At 40.3% G+C, this 18463-nt stretch overlaps 1 protein-coding gene across 5 annotated transcripts in view; it reads left to right on the top strand.

The window, feature by feature from the left end:
* Nucleotides 1-16550, top strand: part of SLC35B3 (solute carrier family 35 member B3) — a 77517-nt gene extending 60967 nt beyond the window's left edge. For all 5 annotated transcript variants that reach the window (XR_010337530.1, XR_010337525.1, XR_010337527.1 and 2 more), the window contains one exon: nt 15845-16550. The gene's annotated coding sequence lies outside the window, so the exon portion shown is untranslated. The remainder of the gene's footprint in view (nt 1-15844) is intronic.
* Nucleotides 16551-18463: the final 1913 nt, after the last annotated feature.

Below are 18463 nucleotides of genomic sequence, written 5' to 3'. Positions count from 1 at the left end.
ATGTCTATGGCGAGGACCTAGAGCCAAGAACTCAGCATGCAGTGTCTCTTGGAGAAATAGGTTGCATATGTTAATCTTAAGTCCCAGAGACAGAAGGCAATTGTGTTTGATTAACTAACCCACTAGAACAGTCTGCAAATAGAACCAGGAAGAAAACCATATATTTTTTTTTTTTTTTGAGACGGAGTTTCGCTGTTGTTACCCAGGCTGGAGTGCAATGGCGTGATCTCGGCTCACCGCAACCTCCGCCTCCTGGGTCCAGGCAATTCTCCTGCCTCAGCCTCCTAAGTAGCTGGGATTACAGGCACGTGCCACCATGCCCAGCTAATTTTTTGTATTTTTAGTAGAGATGGAGTTTCACCATGTTGACCAGGATGGTCTCAATCTCTTGACCTCGTGATCCACCTGCCTCGGCCTCCCAAAGTGCTGGGATTACAGGCTTGAGCCACCGTGCCCGGCCAAGAAAACCGTATTTTTAAATTCCACCGGCAAAGAGATCTTGTGGGTTTATTTCCCTCAAGTGCATGACTTTCTTAATAGAACAGAAAAGCCAAAAGCACCTAATTGCAGTTTAAGATAAGATGTATTTATTCAACCTTCCACTATAGGCCAGTTCCCCACAATGTGTGCAGGATCCCCTGAAAAGTGGTAGGGCTTTGCTGCTTGGAGACTTCTGCCATGGTCGAAACAGGTTGCCAAAGCAGTACATCTGTGTCCACCATGCCTAGGAGAGTTGTGACTGCTGAGCAGCTGTGGTCCAGGGTGGTGCTGGCCATGTTTAAGGAGTTGCACTTTCCATTTTACTCATCCAACTTACTAAAAACATGGCTTTTCCATATTTTTGCCATTTGGTAATTAAGTGAGTAAACTTTCATCTTGCTTTGAGTTTGCAAAACCAGGACTCAGAACCTGATGTCTGACTTACCTGACATCTTGAGGCTGAGGGCTGTGAAACTGGAATTAGGTCTATGCACTGGTCACTTAAAAATATTCAGGGCCGGGCGCAGTGGCTCGCCCCTGTAATCCCAGCACTTTGTGAGGCCGAGGCGGGCAGATCACGAGGTCAAGAGATCGAGATCATCCTGGCCAACATGGTGAAACCCTGTCTCTACTAAAAATACAAAAAATAGCCGGGCATGGTGGCACGTGCCTGTGGTCCCAGCTACTCAGGAGGCTGAGGCGGAAGAATTGCTTGAACCCAGGAGGCGGAGGTTGCAGTGAGCCGAGATCGTGCCACTGTACTCCAGCCTGGCGACAGAGCAAGACTCCGTCTCAAAAAAAAAAAAAAAAAATTCAGCAACTCAGTCTCCACTTCACTAAGATAGAGATGCCTTAACTGGGGAAATCAGGAATCAATAATTATGTGCTCTTACATGGGCTAGGTAGGATAGAAAGTTATTTACTCTGAAATGACTCTCAAACTTTCTGTTGCACCCTTTAAATTCAATGTCAGAAGATTTCACATCTGGCTCCTAGTGTATAGCCTTTACTCAGGAAAGCAAAAGACTCTAAAACTCTCCAGATCCTTCCAGCTCACTTCTGATAAGACACATCACCAAGGGAGGCAAGGAGAATGTTACCCATTCTAGAGAGAATGGGGAAGGAGGCAAATTACCAAATAAATACCTAGCAGCTCATTACTGCTCCACTGGCTTTTTCTAGGAGGCATTATTGAGAGAATGACAGTTAACATTGATTCAGTTTCCAGTGTTTAATTTGAACATCAACAACATTCATTGTTAATTCAATAAATTAACCATTTGTTGAACACCTACTATGTGCCATGTTCTGACAGATACAGTCTCTGTCTTTATGAGGGAGATTATTAATTGAGTAGATACTATATGTCAGGCAAGGGAAAATGTGTTAAGCCCTGGAGCCTTCTGTCTAACATAGGAGGCTGTAAATCAACTCATAATTACATAAATAGTAGTTGCATTTGTGTACAATGTTATGAAGGAAAACGACAGTCGACAATGAAAGTGCAACACACGGAGATTTTACCTTTTCTGCAGGTCTGATAAGGCTGATGAAGGACCATTTATGCTGAAACCCAAAGGAGTAGGAGCTAGAAGGGCAGCCGCTTCTAAACAAGTGAACAGGGGACAGTGGTATAAGATGATGCACATAGAACACATAGGGTCTTCTGGGCCATAGGAAAAGCTTTGGCATTGGGGGGAAGGGGCATGGCTTTAAGTAGAAGAGTATTTAATCCTTAGGTTTCTACAAGATCATTCCGGTTTCCAAGGGGAGGATGGAGTGGCGGGTAGGGGTTCCTACAACTTACGGAAATATAGTAGGGCGTTCTCAGTAGTTAGTTTAAGTGAGAGACAGTGATGGGTGTGTAGGTTGACAGAAGTGAACAGGCTTGAAAAGTATTTTGGAAGTGAAATTGACAACACGTGGTGATGGATAGGCTGAGGGAAGATGAAGACGGCAGAGAACAACACCTTGAGTTCTGGAATGACCAGCGAAGTAGATAGTGGTGGCATTCACCAGGCCAATAATGATGAAGAGAAACAGGCTAGGGGGAAAGATCATAAGCTCCATTCTGAACCTGGTGAATTCTAAGAGGCTGTAAATGGAGGTGTGATGGTTAATATTGAGTGTCAACTTGATTGGATTGAAAGTTCCAAAATACTGTTCCTGGGTGTGTCAGTGAGAGTGTTGCCAAAGGAGATTAACATTTGAGTCAGTGGACTGGGAGAGTCAGACCCACCCTCTGTCTGGGTGGGCACCATCTAATCAGCTGCCGGTGTAGCTAGAATAAAGTAGGCAGGAGAAGATGGAAGGGCAGACTAGCTGAGTCTTCCAGCCTTCATCTTTCTCGCACTAATGCTTCCTGCCCTCAAATGTCAAACTCCAAGTTCTTCAGCTTTTGGATTCCTGGACCTACACCAATGATTGGCCAGGGGCTCTCGGGCTTTTGACCACAGACTGAAGGCTGCACTGTTGCCTTCCCTGTTTTTGAGGTTTGAAAACTCGGACTGATCCACCGCTGGCTTCCTTGCTCCTCAGCTTGCAGACAGCCTATCATGGGCCTTTACTGTGTTATCATGTAAGTCAATTCTCTTTAATAAACTCCCTTTCATATCTACATATATCCTATTCGTTGTGTCCCTCTAGAGAACCCCGACTCACACAGAAGGTGTTGACTAGAGATATGGATTAGAGTTTGATATGTGAGTGTGGAACTCATTGGAGAAATCTGGGCTGAAGACATAGGAGGAGTCACGAGAATGCATGTGATAACTGAACTCAGTGTGTCACTGAGGAATAGAGGGTGAAGTGAAAAGGTCATGGGACCAAGAGTGGAACCCAAGAACTCTGTATTTGGAGGTCAGATGGGATGAGGTGCTGGTAGCAGAACTCAGCAGAGGCAGGCAAGGAGAAAACAGGGAGAGATGCAGTGTCAGCAAAACCAGCGGGAAATGTTTCCAAAAAGTGGAAGTGGTCAAATGTGTCAAAGGCTGCTTGGAAGTCATGTAAGATGAACGTACGTTTTCATCTGGATTTCATAATGGGGGATCATTAGAACCTTGAGGAGGACTGTTTCTATGGGAGTAGAAACAGAAATTGTAACAACTTAAAAAAAAATTAATTATGAAAATGTCAAGCCTATAAAAGTGAAAAAAAAACAGCATCATGAGCCATAATCCAGCCAGAACGCAGATTCAGTCATTACCAACCTCTTGCCACACTTGCTTCATCTATCCCTTTGTTGCTGTTTGTTCCTTCATTGTGCATTTTTACTATTTGACCACTCACTCATTCTTTGCTTTACTCTCACATATTTGCCAGGGTTGTTGAACTAGTGGCTGTGAGGATCTGCACTTCTTTCACCTTAATTATCCACATCATGCAATTGCAAGATGAATGGCTACTCTAGTGGTATCCTCCATGACTTTCTTTTAATGTGAAGTCAGAAATGCCGGTAGAAAAGATGGCTTTATTTTACTTGTGTGTATGATCTTCATGTATCATGGACTTTCCGACCTCTGCCCCTTCACCCATACCATTTCCCCAGCTAGAATTACCTGTTCTTAAAAGCCCCCATCTATAGATTGCTTTATTTCACTTGTGTGTATGATCTTCATATACCATAGACCTTCTAACCTCTGCCCATTTATCCATACCATTTCCCCTGCTAGAATTGCCTGTCCTTGAAAGCCCCCATCTATTAAAATTCTCCCCTAATGCCAAAAAGATAATACTAGCTTTCCCAAGAAGACGTTTCTAACCACTGCAACCAGAAGAACTTCCTCTATCTACTGCAACCCTATTGTTTTCTTAGCATGCAACTTTTCTGCTCGCTTGTAAACAGAGCATTACTTTTACGTAACTGTGAGCTTCTTGAAGTTACCGTCTTGAAAGTCTTCACATTTATTTTAGTGTATAGTATATTACCAAATACCATTCTAGTTTAGGTTCTTGATCAACATTCAAGTGGGTAAGTAAAAATGTGTAAAGCACCTTAAGTGTATGGTCCTGTCTAAGCTCTGTATTGCCTACTTCGCTTTTGCTCTTTTCGGCCCCACGAATTTATTCTAGCCTCTGCAATCAGAATTCATCACTGCCATGGGAGCAGAGCAACCCTTTTATAATAAATTTGTGCATCGTTAGATTGCTAACCAAATTGATATTTTGTAAACTTTTTCCCTATATGTTAAGATATTTTAAAGATTATTTTATTCTACCCTAGTATCTCTGAAAGATAGGCTTTTAAAATTATACATTACCACTGTATAAAAGAGATTTGAGATGTCAATTACAATCAATCCATACAGAATCCAAAAATGTTACAGAAATACGGAAAGTGTGAGTCTATAACCCCTAAGTTCTTCCAGTGTAAGAATAATCATTTGATATATGGTTGAACCAGACTTGGCATAATCTGATATATATAAAAGCCAGATATTACCCACAGTTGAGAAAACTGATAAAAATATGTGCATCAGACTCAGCACCAGAATATGGTTTGTAGATGGGACAAATAAATAGGTATAAAACAAAGGCAAACAAAAAGCACTTCAACAATGACTTTATTTAAGTATTGTCTATGTAGCATAGGTAATTTATATTATATATTCCCACATATACCTTCAGAATGGACACTGAAGATAATAAGATGCTGTATAATTAAAATACATCTACAGTTTTAGGATTTGCTGAGGTATCCTCAAGGCTGTTCTTGACAGATTTTTTTTTTACAATAAAATCTTATGATTTCAATTGTCTGTCTATGGAAGGAAATAAACAAACATACATGGATGCCATCACACACCTCAGCAGGAACAATGAACTTCTCAGTTACCTTCCCCCTCCCCCTAAAAAGCAATTTAATGCACCACTGGAGGTTGCCTATTAATTGGACTAGAAATAAAGTAGCCTGTGAGAGTTGAGGGGGGAAAAACTGTGTGTGTGTGTGTGTGTGTGTGTGTGTGTGTGTGTCTATAAACATAAGTGTATATATACACACACACATTTGTGTGTGTATAATATTTCACCCACAAAGTAAACAAGCAACACTAGTACATCATTTTCTAATTACAGGGCTGTTTCATAAACAGTAAATGCTAACATGGGAGAGGTAAATCATAGCAATTTAATTAATAAAACAGTTTAGACACTTAAACCCATATGTGTACCCCTGGGGGCAACACATCAATAAGAGAACCTTGCAGGCATATTTTAGAAATTTTATGCAATCATTTGCAGTTCTTGTAGTCAATAATTATTACAAGCTGCATTAACCCTTCTCTTGCCATACCCAAGGAGTGGATTTGCATTTGTTAAATGTTCTTTCCACTTTAGATAGCCTCTTAGGGTTGCTAGGAGTGGAGGAGCTCACAGTTGCTTTCCATGAATTTGCAGGACTAAATGAGGTGAGGGAGCCTTCATCCAGCCAAACAGCAAAATATGGGAAATGAGAATCTGGGGAAGGCAGAAAGATTCTCCCTGTCCTTTCATTAAAGGGGAGTTTAGAAGATAACCAGTGTCAGAGAACGGGCATTCAGCACTTGAATTCGTGCATTTTTAGATCCCCTTTCTATTTTGATCTTCAAAATTAGACCTGTAGAACCTTCACACATTGCTGGTGGGAATATAAAATGGTGCGCTCGTGGTAGAAAACAGTAGTATTAAAAAGTTAAATATAAATATACTATATTCACCTCTATGTATTTACCCAAGAGAAATAAAAAAAGTAAGTCCACCCAGAAACTTGTACACAAATGTTCATAGTGACATTATTCGTGATAGCTAAAAAATGGACACAACGAAATGTCCATCCACTGTTGAACGAATAAACAAACCGTGGTATGTCCATCCAATGGAATACAGTTCATCAGTACAAAGAAACACAGACTGATACGTACTACGATATAGATGGATCTTTAAAACATTATGTTAACTGAAAGAAGTCAGATACCAAAGACCACATACTGCATGATCCATTTATATAAAGAGTCCAGAAAAAGCAAAGTCATAGAGACAGAGAGTAGTAGATTAATGGTGCCTGGAGATGGGGATCGGAACTAGGGTTAACTGTAAACAGGCGTGAGGGAGCTTTTTAGGGTGATATAAAACTTCCGAAACTGGATTGTGGTGATGGTTGCACGCTCAGTAAATGTAGTAAAAAACTCATTTAATTGTATTCTTAAAATGCATGAATTTTAATTTTTGAAAATTTCTATTTACTTATTTATTTTTAGAGACAAGCTCTCACTCTGTCACCCAGGCTGGAGTACAGTGGGGGGTTGGGTTCAAGCTATCCTCTTACCTCAGCCTCTTGAGTAGCTGGGAATTTAAGTGCACATCACCACGCCTGGCTATTTAAAATATATATACATTTATTTATTTATATATAAATATATATATTCATATTATATGTATTTTATATATATATAAATATATATACAGTAAAGACAGCCTTTGCTTTGTTGCTCAGGCTGGTCTCAAACATTGCCCTCAAGTAATCCCCCTGCCTTTGCCTCCCAAAGTGTTGGGATTACAGGCATGTGCCATTGCACCTGGCCAGCAAATTTTATCCTATGTAATTATTCTTCAATAACATTGTTTAAAAATTATGCCTATAGTTTTATTGATGTTCTTTATTATTCCTGAAAAACAAAAATGAATTAATGTTAAATTCTAGCCATGTAAGAGAATCAATTGATGAAGTGTTTTGTGACTGTGTAATACTAAGCCGATACAAATGGAGTTGTTTTGTGATTGTGGTTATCACTGGTACAGTTTGTATGTACTCAGATCCCCAGTTACCAAAGGATCATTCTTTTAACTTTTATTGCTCTCCCAAGAGAGAAAATAATAATATCTACCATTTATTGAGTGCTTACTAACTGCTATGCATGCTGTATTGCATTAACTTCCTAATCAATATAATAAACCATATGTGATATTTTAATATCCCCATATTCAGCAGTCAATTAAGGCAAAGAAAAGCTGAATCATCTGCTCCAATTATGCAGCAAGTGGAGAAGCGGGATTTGAACACAGAGTCGGCTCCAGGCTGCTCTTTGACCTGCCACCTTCACTGGTCCTTCTAACAGTAGGGGTTGAGTTCTCTCTTCTGGAATCCGAGATTGATCCTCATCTGCTTGTGGGAAGCTTTAAAGGAGGCAAGTGAATAAGCCTTGCTCAAGAGACAATGTGGAAACACACAAGCCTGCTTGCCAATGTTAGCTGCCTTGGGGAGCCACTCCGCAGAAGAGTGAATGACTCTGAGCTTCGTATCTACAGGCCTCTGCATTGATTGGCTTGTTATAATTAGCACGTATTATTTTTGTAACTAAAGAAAGAAACTAGAAAAATATTTTTTCTCTGAAAAAGAAGTAAGCAGCTAACAAAGCCATACTTTTTCCAGGTATGGTTGTTTCTAAACTTAACCCAGTTCACCATCTTCAGCGAGAAAAATTGAACATGTTTCAATCATGTGACCTATCGTTCCTGGAGATTGTAATAACCTAAAAGAAATCAAACCTGAATAAAAGCACTTAATTTTAATAAATAATTTTAAATTCTCTCTATGCCATGAGCCCTGCATTCCCCTAGTGCATGGCTGCTCTCTGTAACAGACAGCTCAGTGCTGTGCAACTCTCTAAAAGGAGCTCTGCTTCATGGCTACTGAGGGCATCTTTAAAATTTGGAAGGATCTTCTGAAAATGCTTACAAATTTGTATTTTTGCATATAAAGTCTCAGTTTACAAGTAAATTACAAACATATTGTAAACATTTATCATTTGAATGGAACATACTTTAATCTAAGAGTCATGATGTAAAATGGTACTTATGTTGTCCACAAACGCTATATAGACTGAAATAAAGAAATATGTCAACCATAAAAATGGGGGGGAGTGCTATTTGAATATTGGTAAATAAATAAATAGAAAAGAAATTTAAATCAGTAAGTACTCTTTAAATTGGATTGAAGGGTCACAGCTCAGGACTTGTCGTGACCTGAACCTACTCTCTAGTAAGGTGTAACTGGAATGTCTTCTTTGTGACCATGCATCCTGACATTGCTCTGATTTTCTCTCAGGTACAGAATCTGCTCTTTCCCTCTCAGCCACTTCTTGTTTTTTAACGCTTCTGAACTCCAAATCCATCCATTCATCCATCCATCTTCCATCCATTCATCCGTCCAACCTTTTCTGACCCCCGTTGGCTCCTTTTACAGTATGAACCACATAATTCAACTTTTCAGGATGTCCTCACCAACACCCCAAGATTCCTCACCCCGTTGTCTTTCTACCGTGCCCTACACAATATAGGCATGCAGTAAGTATTTGCTGACTACTGGCTGATGTCCCACCTTGCCACTACTTGGTGGTGGAGAAAGTCATAAAACTGGCTTGATTGAATCCAGTTAAGTCTAACGTCAGCAGGGCATTTACTCCAAAATCTTGTCATCCAACTCCAGATGACTTGATACTGATTTTACAATAAGAGTATAATATGTTTATACTCAGCCCTGTCTGCCATTAAAAAATATCAACCCTGGGAGGCTGAGGTGGGTGGATCACCTGAGGTCAGGAGCTTGAGACCAGCCTGGCCAATATAGTGAAACCCCATCTCTACTAAAAATACAAAACTTAGCTCAGCATGATGGTGCATGCGTGTAGTCCCAGCTACTTAGAAGGCTGAGGCAGGAAAATGGTTTGAACCTGGGAGGTGGAGACTGCAGTGAGCTGAGAACGCACCATTGCACTCCAGCCTGGGCAACAAGACAGTGACTCCATCTCAAAAAAAAAAAAAAAAAACCAACCCTAGGTCCCATGAACCAATTGTTAAACCAGAAATATCTTGAGGTTGGGATCAAGACAGCAGTATATGTAAAAACTTCCCGGTGGACTCTCCTGTGTAGCCAAGGTACCAAAGCCTGAATCCCATTTTCATATCCCTCACTTTGAGTACTGAGAGGAGCAAGACAGCTTCCTCCTGTGTTACTGAGATGTTGAGAGATATTTGGATTCTTCAAGTTCTCTCTCCCCTCTCCTAAAATGTATCTTTAGAGCAAGGGTAAGTGAACTTCTTTTCTGTAAAGGGCTAAATAGTAAATATTTTAGGCTTTCAGACCAACAAGCAATGTAATCAACTATTCTCGCAACTGTTATCACTGGTAAAATGTTAAAACCATTCGTAGTTTGTGGACCATACCAAAAGCAGCCAACTGCCATAGTTTGCCAACCCCTGTTTTGATATCACTACTGATTTCCTAACTGACAAATCCAAGAGCCTTTTTGAATATTTTATGTGCCTTGATTTTTTTTTTTTTTTTTTTTTTTTGAGACAGGGTCTTGCTCTGTCACCTGGGCTGGAGTGCAGTAGTGCTATCACGGCTCACTGCAACCTCAGACCTAGGCCCAAATGATTCTCACACCTCCCCTTCCTGAGTAGCTGGGGCTACAGGCCTGCACCAGCAAGCCAAGCTAATTTTTGTTTGTAGAAACAGGGGTCTTGCTATGTTGCCCAGGCTGGTCTTAAACTCCTGAGTTCAAGCAATATTCCCTCCTCCGCTTCCCAAAGTGATAGGATTACAGGCATGAGCCACCAAGCCCTGCCACCTTGACCATTTTGCAAACCTTGATGTCATTATTCACCCTTTCCCTCTTGGTGTTTGACTTCCATGTCATTAAACCATTTTGGTCATCCTACCTCTAGCCTATTCCTTCTCTGTCTCATTTACCAGTTCCTGTGTTGTACATGCATGTGCCCGTATGTGTGCGTGTATTTGTGTGTGTGTGTCTGCGTCTGCATGTATGTCCCAAGTTGCTGGCCCAAGTTGCTTCTGTGGCCCCATTGTCAATCAAGCTGAAGATATCTCTTTTAAAAAAATCAGCTTGCAGCTCACCCCTGGAGCCTGAGAATGCTGGCCCCAACTGCTCCTCAGATAAACTGCTCTCCTCAAGCTGTGCCTCTCTTGCAAGGAAGAACAGCACTGTCCCCCTTTGTAGTGTGTACTGTAACCTAAGGCTGCTTTACCCAGCATTTACTGCTCTGCTAAATTGACTCCCAAGGCCATGGGTATACAACCATAGCTGGTGAGAATGGTAGTAGCATCTCCGTACCCCATGCTGCAAGAATTTATACTCTTATCAAGGTCAGTTGAATGAACAAAATGTATTTTCCTAATGTGGAAAAACTGACTTAAAATGTGGACTGAGAATAGTTGTCAGTTGCTCAATATATTCAAATCTATGTTCAAATGCCATCTCTGCCTCGAACAGTTAGTAGCAGGGACAGCTGTTCCAGGGAAACTACCCTTCCAGCTGGGAGCTGAGCCTCAGAAAGGACTCCAGCCTGCTCTTGAAACTACTAAGCATCCTAATGAAGTTGGCTTGATTTACATTTTAACAATACCACACAAATGTACTACATGGCACTTTTCCAATAACCACTTCCACATCATTCATTTTGACACCTCCCATCGTATGAAAAGCTGAAGGAGTAAAACAGCATTCTGTGATGAGGTGCATGGGGAGGGGAGCTGGAATTTCATTTTCTTTTCTAATTAGATAACCTTTTTGTGATGTGCAGAGGTCTCCCAACTGAAATCCCACAATGTTCCTTCCCATCTGCATGAACATGAGGCCTGAGTTCTATCTGCTCACCAGGCCTCCAGGACGGCTGTGCAGTACTTAACACATAGTATCTGACTCTCTGACCCATTCTGGGGGCCAAGAGTATCCTGCTTCCTCTACCACCCCAGCAACAGTTGGTCTCGGTTAAATGTATGTACAGTTTGGGATAGTTCCCTTCCTCTAATGGAATGATCTGGTGATATGGTTTGCCTGTGTCCCCACCTAAATCTCATCTTGAATTGTAGTTTCCATAATCCCACATGTTGTAGGAGAGACTAGGTAGAGATAATTGAATCATGGGCATGGTTCCCCCATCTTGTTCTTACTTTATAAGGGGCTCCTCCCTTCACTGGGCACTCTTTTCTCCTTCCTGCTGCCATGTGAAGAGGTACATGTTTGCTGCCCCTTCCACCATAACTGTAAGTTTCCTGAGACTCCCAGCCCTGCAGAACTATGAGTCAATTAAACCTCTTTCCTATGTGAATTACCCAGTCTAAGGTATGGCCTGATTGCAGTGGGAGAATGGACTAATACACCTGGTCAAGGCTTCTTGCTTCTTGTCCCTGTGTCAGAAAATGAAGAACCAGTTCTACATCCCTATTGGCAATATTCAGATCACTTTAAATATGGCCCCTGGGAGGGTTGATCAGAAATTTTCACAAGGCGTGCTGTCCCGAAAGAAGCAGTCCTCTTGGCACTGATGGAGTTTGTGTTAAACTCTGCTACAGTGCCTTTTATGACATAAACTTCAAAGTGCACATCTTCACTTCCATTTTATTTATTTATTTTATTAGAGGCAAGTCAATTAAGACCAACTCTCACAGGGAGTGAAATTAGGCTTCACTATTTGAAGGGAGGAGTATAAAAAATAGGGCATATTTAAAGACCACCATATAGGGTATGAAATAAAGAGAAACAATAAAATCATGCCAAGATTTCTGGACTCAGTAGTTGGAGGAAAAGAGCTAGCACTAATGGAAATGTAGGCAACAATGAATGAGTAGCAACATCAGTTTAGTTTTGTACATGTGAAGTTTGAGTTGCCTGAAACACCTCCAAATGGAGGTGTCAAGTAGGCAGCGATTCCACTGTGAATCTGGAGTCAAAGAGTAATCTGTGCTATAAATACAGATTTGGGAGTTGTGAGTATATGAATGTCATTTGAAAACATGAAACTTAAAGTGGAAAGAAGAGATGAGGAAGGGGAGTAAAAGGGAAGGGAGGGTAAAAATGAGAGAAGGGGAGGAGGAGAAGAGCTATGCCTGAGCCCTAGGATATTCTTACATTAAGGGAAAGAAGTATGAGAAGGAGCCAGAAAAGGAGTCGTCAGTGGAGTAAGAAGAAAACCAGGAGAGTGATATTTTGAAAGCTGAGTGTATAAAGTGTCTCAGGGAGTACAGAGTGGTCAGCTAATGCCACCGATGATATAGGATGAAGCCTGAAAACTGACCGCTGGGTTTAGTAATGTGGAGGTTATCAGTGACGTTAATGAGAACAGCTTTACTAGAATGTTAAGAGGAAAGCTTATTTGTGTGAAATTGAAGAGAAAATGAGAAGAGAGGAATCACTGAGGTGATTAAAGCCATCTGGTATATGTTTTCTCAGATATTCTCTTTACTGAGATTTCCTTGTAGAGTGTCTAATCATCTCTTAATTGATAAAGCCAAGAGTTTTTCTTGAACTTTTTATACACCTTGATATTTTCACAGCCCTTGACGCCATCAATGTACTTTCTTCATCCTGTTCATCAGCTTGTGTACGTGTATGGTGTGTGTGTGTGTGTGTGTGTGTGCTGCGTATACATGTGCACAAATATGTGTGTATCTAGCCCCATCTGCTGATCTGAACTGCTTCTGTGACAAAGCTTTCTGTCAAGCTTGGGATCTACTTATTTTCTTAACCCAAGTGCAGCTCACCACTGAAGCCTCTTTTGAAGAGGTTCGGTTGTAAGGGGAAGCAGAGGAGTGGGACAGTAGCTAGGAAAAGTGGAGTCAAGGCAAAGTTCCTTTCAGCTGGGAGAAATACTGAAGGTTTGAATATTGATGCATTATAGAGGATTAATGCAGTAGAGAAAATAATGGTGCATGGAAGAGAGAAGAGGGCATCAATTGTCACGGTGACTCTATTAAATGTGATAATATTAGCCTTCATTTAAACCCCATGTGTTAGATTTGTGTAAAATACTCTAGGTACATTATCTCATTTCATTATGCTGGAAGTCCAGTAAGGTAAAGCATTATTATACTCATGTTATGGATGCTGATTCCAAGGCTAGTCAAGTAATGTGCCCAAGGTCACGCAGATAATGAAGAGTAAAGCTGATGCTCTTGTCTACCTGATGCCACACTCTACATGGACTAAAATGCAGTGAACGTCTTTCTGTTTGCTTCATTTATATTTTCTTCCTAGATAGCTATTACAGTGTGATGCATAGAGTAAATGCCCAATAAATGCTTCCTATGTGTTTAGTTTATTTTCATGCTGCTATAAAGAACTGCCTGAGACTGGGTAATTTATAAAAAAAAGAGGTTTAATTGACTCACAGTTCCCTATGGCTGGAAGAGCTCAGAAAACTTACAATCATGATAAAAGGCACCTCTTCACAGGGCAGCAGGAGAGAGAATGAGAACCAAGTGAAGGAGAAGTTCCTTATAAAACTATCAGATCTCATGAGAACTTACTCACTATCATGAGAATAGCATGGAAGAAACCACCCTATGATTCAGTTACCTCCCACAACATGTGGGAATTATGGGAACTACAGTCCAAGATGAGATTTGGATTTGGGTGTGGACATAGCCAAACTATATCATTCCACCCCGGGCCCCTCCCAAATCTCATGTCCTCACTTTTTAAAACACAGTCATGCCTTTTCAACAGTCCCTCAAAGTCTCAACTCATTCCAGCCTTAACCCAAAAGTCCAAGTCCAAGATCTCATCTGAGATAAGGCAAGTCCCTTCGGCCTATGAATCTGTAAAATCAAAAGCAAGTTAGTTCTGAGATACAGTGGAGGTCCAGACATTGGGTAAATACACCTGTTCAAAATGGGAGAAATTGGCTAAAACAAAGGGGGTTACAGGCCCCTTGCAAGTCTGAAATCCAACTAGGCAGTAATTAAATCTTAGAGCTCCAAAATAATCTCCTTTGACTCCATGTCTCACGTCCAGGCCACACTGATTTAAGAGGTGGGCTCCCATGGCCTTGGGTAGCTCTACCCTTGTGACTTTCCAGAATAAAATCCACCTTCCAGCTGCTTTCACAGGCTGGCATTGAGTGACTGTATTGAAAAAGTGCTCAGAATTACTCATTTCTTTTTATCTATGGCATTATAAGGTAGTGGCACACTTGACTGCATTTAATTTTTTTTTCGAATGTTTTCTTAGCTTTATAAGTTCATTTTTTTAAAAAAAGTTGAAATATATGCTAAGCTGTTCAATAAAGCTAATTTTAATGATATTCAAGAGATTTTTCTTCGGTTCCCCAGCTGATGTCCATGCCCCTCAATGAGGAAGGAAAAATCAATTCAATTATCAAAGCACGGTTAATTGCTTTCAAGATTAGGGTGATTTAAAGAGCAGCAAACTATTTTATCTGTACTCAGCAGTTTTGGCTAAGGATATTCTCCGAAGTGCACTAGAAGAGAAGTTTAAGGTTCTATGAGTTCACATATGACATCCTTCCCAGCTCTTCCCTTGCTTGTCATTAACAGAGCTAATGGCGGGGACTCTTATACCAAAGAGCCATAGCACTGGGGCATTATTTTCAACTGGTATTAACTGTTTTGTCTCCCAAAACACAGGTATTTTTAGGCCTTTGTGCTTGGCAGTCCCAATTTGAATATTTAGTCAAGGTAGTTTTATGAACATGCACAGAATAGAGAGAAAGCTTGTTTATGCTAAGGATTCTCCCACTTTATATATTTGCTGCAGACCAGATGTCTTTTACATCTAGTGTCACTTGAGTTTAGTTCCAGTTTTGCAGCTTGTATCATGTTGGCAGAACCTTCTAGAAGCTATGATATGAAGATGGTAAAATGTGGCTTCTGCTCTTCGGGAGCTTACAGTTCAGAAGGGAGGGTAGACAGAAGGACAAATTATTTCATCTTCAGGGTAAAATGCAGTTAGGGCGCATGGAAGGCGCCACCAGAAAGGTTCCCTGGGCAGCTCTGTGCCTGCTCTGAGGAGGGAAGGACGGTAGGAAGGTTGCCAGGAGAAGGGAAATTATCTCCCAGGTGGAGGTAGACATGTGGGAAAAGACAGAGAGTCGTGAATCAGCCGGGTGTGCACAGGAAACACTCTAATATCGTTAGGGCATGAGCTACGAGTCAGAGAGGGATGGGAAGTAAGGAGAGCAAGCTCTTGAGCTAAACATCAAGCGTCATCCTGCAGGCCATGGAGATCCACAGGAACGCTTTAAATGGGGATGTATACATTTTATGTCTTTTGATGATTAAAAACATATATAGATCACAGAAAATTAGGAAATTACAGAAAATTATGGGAAAAAAATATATAATCTCACCACCTAGGGACAACCAGCACTGACACTACTATTGTGCTGTTTTTCCTAACAATTTTCCATATGCATGTGTGTGCATGTGCATATATAATGCACATGTATATATGTATATAATACATGTATATGTGGTACTGGTTTTCCTAACAATCTTTTATTATATAAACATATATAATGCATATGTATTATGTAAATTACCTACATGAAAAATGTATTTTCTTAACAGATGATTCATGGAAGGGAGAGAGCAGCCTGCTGGAGAAGATGCTTTGGCAAGTGCACTGAAGAACACAGTGGAAGAAGGAAGGGGATAAATACTGCAAAGGAGGACAAGGAAGGAGCACTGAGCTCTATGTGGGGAAAAGGGATCAGAAAGAGGAAAACACCTACTCACATGCATGGCATTTAATAGATTTACTAGGTTGTTTACTGTGTGATGTAAATCTCCTCCTCTCTCTTCTTGAAATTTCTTGAGTGAATTCTACATTGTTCATCCAGTCATGTTTATGTGCCAGCAAGCTTTGGGAGGGCCGTAAAAATAAAAAAGGTTAGACCACTGTTAGACATCTGGGAACCATCTGTGTTAGAGAAGGACTCTATATTCATTTACCTAATTTGTGGGAGGAATATACTGTGATTAGAGAAGGTACATCTCCCTTTCTCTTTTATGGATGGAGTACATATTATTTTTCTAAAATTTGTATTTGAAGCTATTTATTTCTAATTGTCAAAAATGTGAAATGAGAAATTTTAAAACTTTTAAATTTCTATTGTCCCACCACTTTATATACTTCCAGGATTTGTTGAATAATTTGGAATTTTAGACTTAGATAATTTTCTAATATATATTATAGATTATAGATCTTCTATTTCAAGAATTAGTTTATATTTGAATTAAATTTTACAGCTGCATTAAAATGTACTTAACTATATTTTTCTAGTTTTATTGTTTGGTTTTTCATTTAGGAAATATTTATGTGTATATGTATATGTGTGTGTGTGTGTGTGTGTGTGTGTGTGTGTGTATTTATATAGTTGCCCTTCTAGAATTATTTAGTTTGATTGCATCTCTCTTGACTAGATGATGGTACATGTTTTTTGTATTTATTTATTTATTTATTTGAGACAATCTCACTCTGTCACCCAGGCTGGAGTGCAGTGGCATGATCTTGGTTCACTGTGACCTCTGCCCCCTGGGTTCAAGTGATTCTCCTGTTTCAGCCTCCTGAGTAGCTGGGGCTACAGGCACATGCCACCACATCTGTCTAATTTTTGTATTTTTAGTAGAGAGGGAGTTTCACCATGTTGGCCAGGCTGGTCTCAAACTCCTGACCTCAGGGAATCTGCTGGCCTCGGCCTCCCAAAGTGCTGGGATTACAGGTGTAAGCCACCGTGCCTGACCAGTATATGTCTTTGAATAAAATTTTTTCACAAACAGTGAATAAACCATGATAAATAATCTTTACTTAGCACTTCCCATGTGCCAGTCACTATCTGTATTAATTCATTTGATCTAGACCACAACCCCACAAGTAAGTTACTACTATCATCTACTTTACGCAAACAAGAAAGCAATAACGCAAAAAGATAAGTAACTCACCTAAACTCTCATAGCTATCCAATGGCAAAGCTGGGATTTGAGCCCAGTCATTATGATACCAAAATGCACATACTTAACTGTTTCACTGTACTCTGTGCTGTAACTTAAAATCCTTACATACTCAAGAATCCTTTTACTGTGACTACACTTTTAAACAATAAAAGTAGGCACAATCAAAAGGAGAGCTGAAAAGTTTTCATTGAATTTGTCAATTCAGTGAATGGTGTGGTAGAGCTATTTTCAGAGGAATCATAGAGGTAGAACCAGGTTAAAGTTGGTTGAAGATGGAAGGGAACGACTCATTGAAGTATGTTCTAGTTGCAAAGAAGATCTAAACACACTTTCTTCTTTGAAACTAGAACATACTCAAATTAGTCGTTCCCTCCCATCTTCAACCAACTCTAACCTGGTTCTACCTCTCTCTATATACATACATGTACACATATATGTGTATATATATGAGTGTGTGGTCATGCGGCATATAGATGGCCCCTTTCCTATAAGGAGACTGAGACTGAAAGGCATCAGTCTAGGATGGGAGACCGCCTAGCATGTTTATAGGCTGAAAGCACCATAAGAAAGAGAAAGAGAAATGTAAATAATTGAGGATCTAAGTCCAAGGGAAATAAGAAAGTAGAGTGGAATCAAGAACATAAAGAGAAAAACTGGCCTTAAATATTAGGTCGGTGGAAAATAATTGTGGATTTACCATTGCTTTTAATACTCTTTTCTCCTGAGCCTGGGAAGAAGTGGTTAAGGTGGGCCCAGGTGGAGGCTACAGCTGGGGGTTGACCAGAAGCTGAGTGAACACTGCACTGCGTGGGTGCCAAGTTTGTTCCAAGTAAGAGATAAAGGGGTTGGGTGAGGGCTTCCAAGGGGTGCTGAATACTTGGAAGACATTTTGGGGAGAATGGGAGGTGCTGTAAGATAGATAAGAGAAAGATGACCAAGTTGTATTGCAGACTTAGTTGAGATCAGAGAACAGATATTTGGAGGGAATTATTTTCGGTTCTGTTATCATATTAATATTTGTGAAATATTATATGTGAGGCTTGGAACTAAGTGCTCCTTTAGCAGTATTACACTTAAGAGCTCCATGAGGCATGAGGCATTACTTCCACTTTGAAGATTCAGGAAACTAAGGCATAGAAATTTTTTAATGAATGTAGTGTATATCTACAGTTAGTAAGAACAGGAGTAAGAAAGTCAATCATGGAACTTAATATTCCCATTAGTGCCTGAAGG

This window comes from Aotus nancymaae, unplaced genomic scaffold (assembly GCF_030222135.1).
Source record: "Aotus nancymaae isolate 86718 unplaced genomic scaffold, 86718_ANA_hifiasm-v0.15.2.pri h1tg000051l, whole genome shotgun sequence".
NCBI classification, from domain to species: Eukaryota; Metazoa; Chordata; class Mammalia; order Primates; family Aotidae; genus Aotus; species Aotus nancymaae.
The sequence above is the reverse complement of the archived record's forward strand: the minus strand, read 5'-3'. Positions and strand labels throughout refer to the sequence as shown.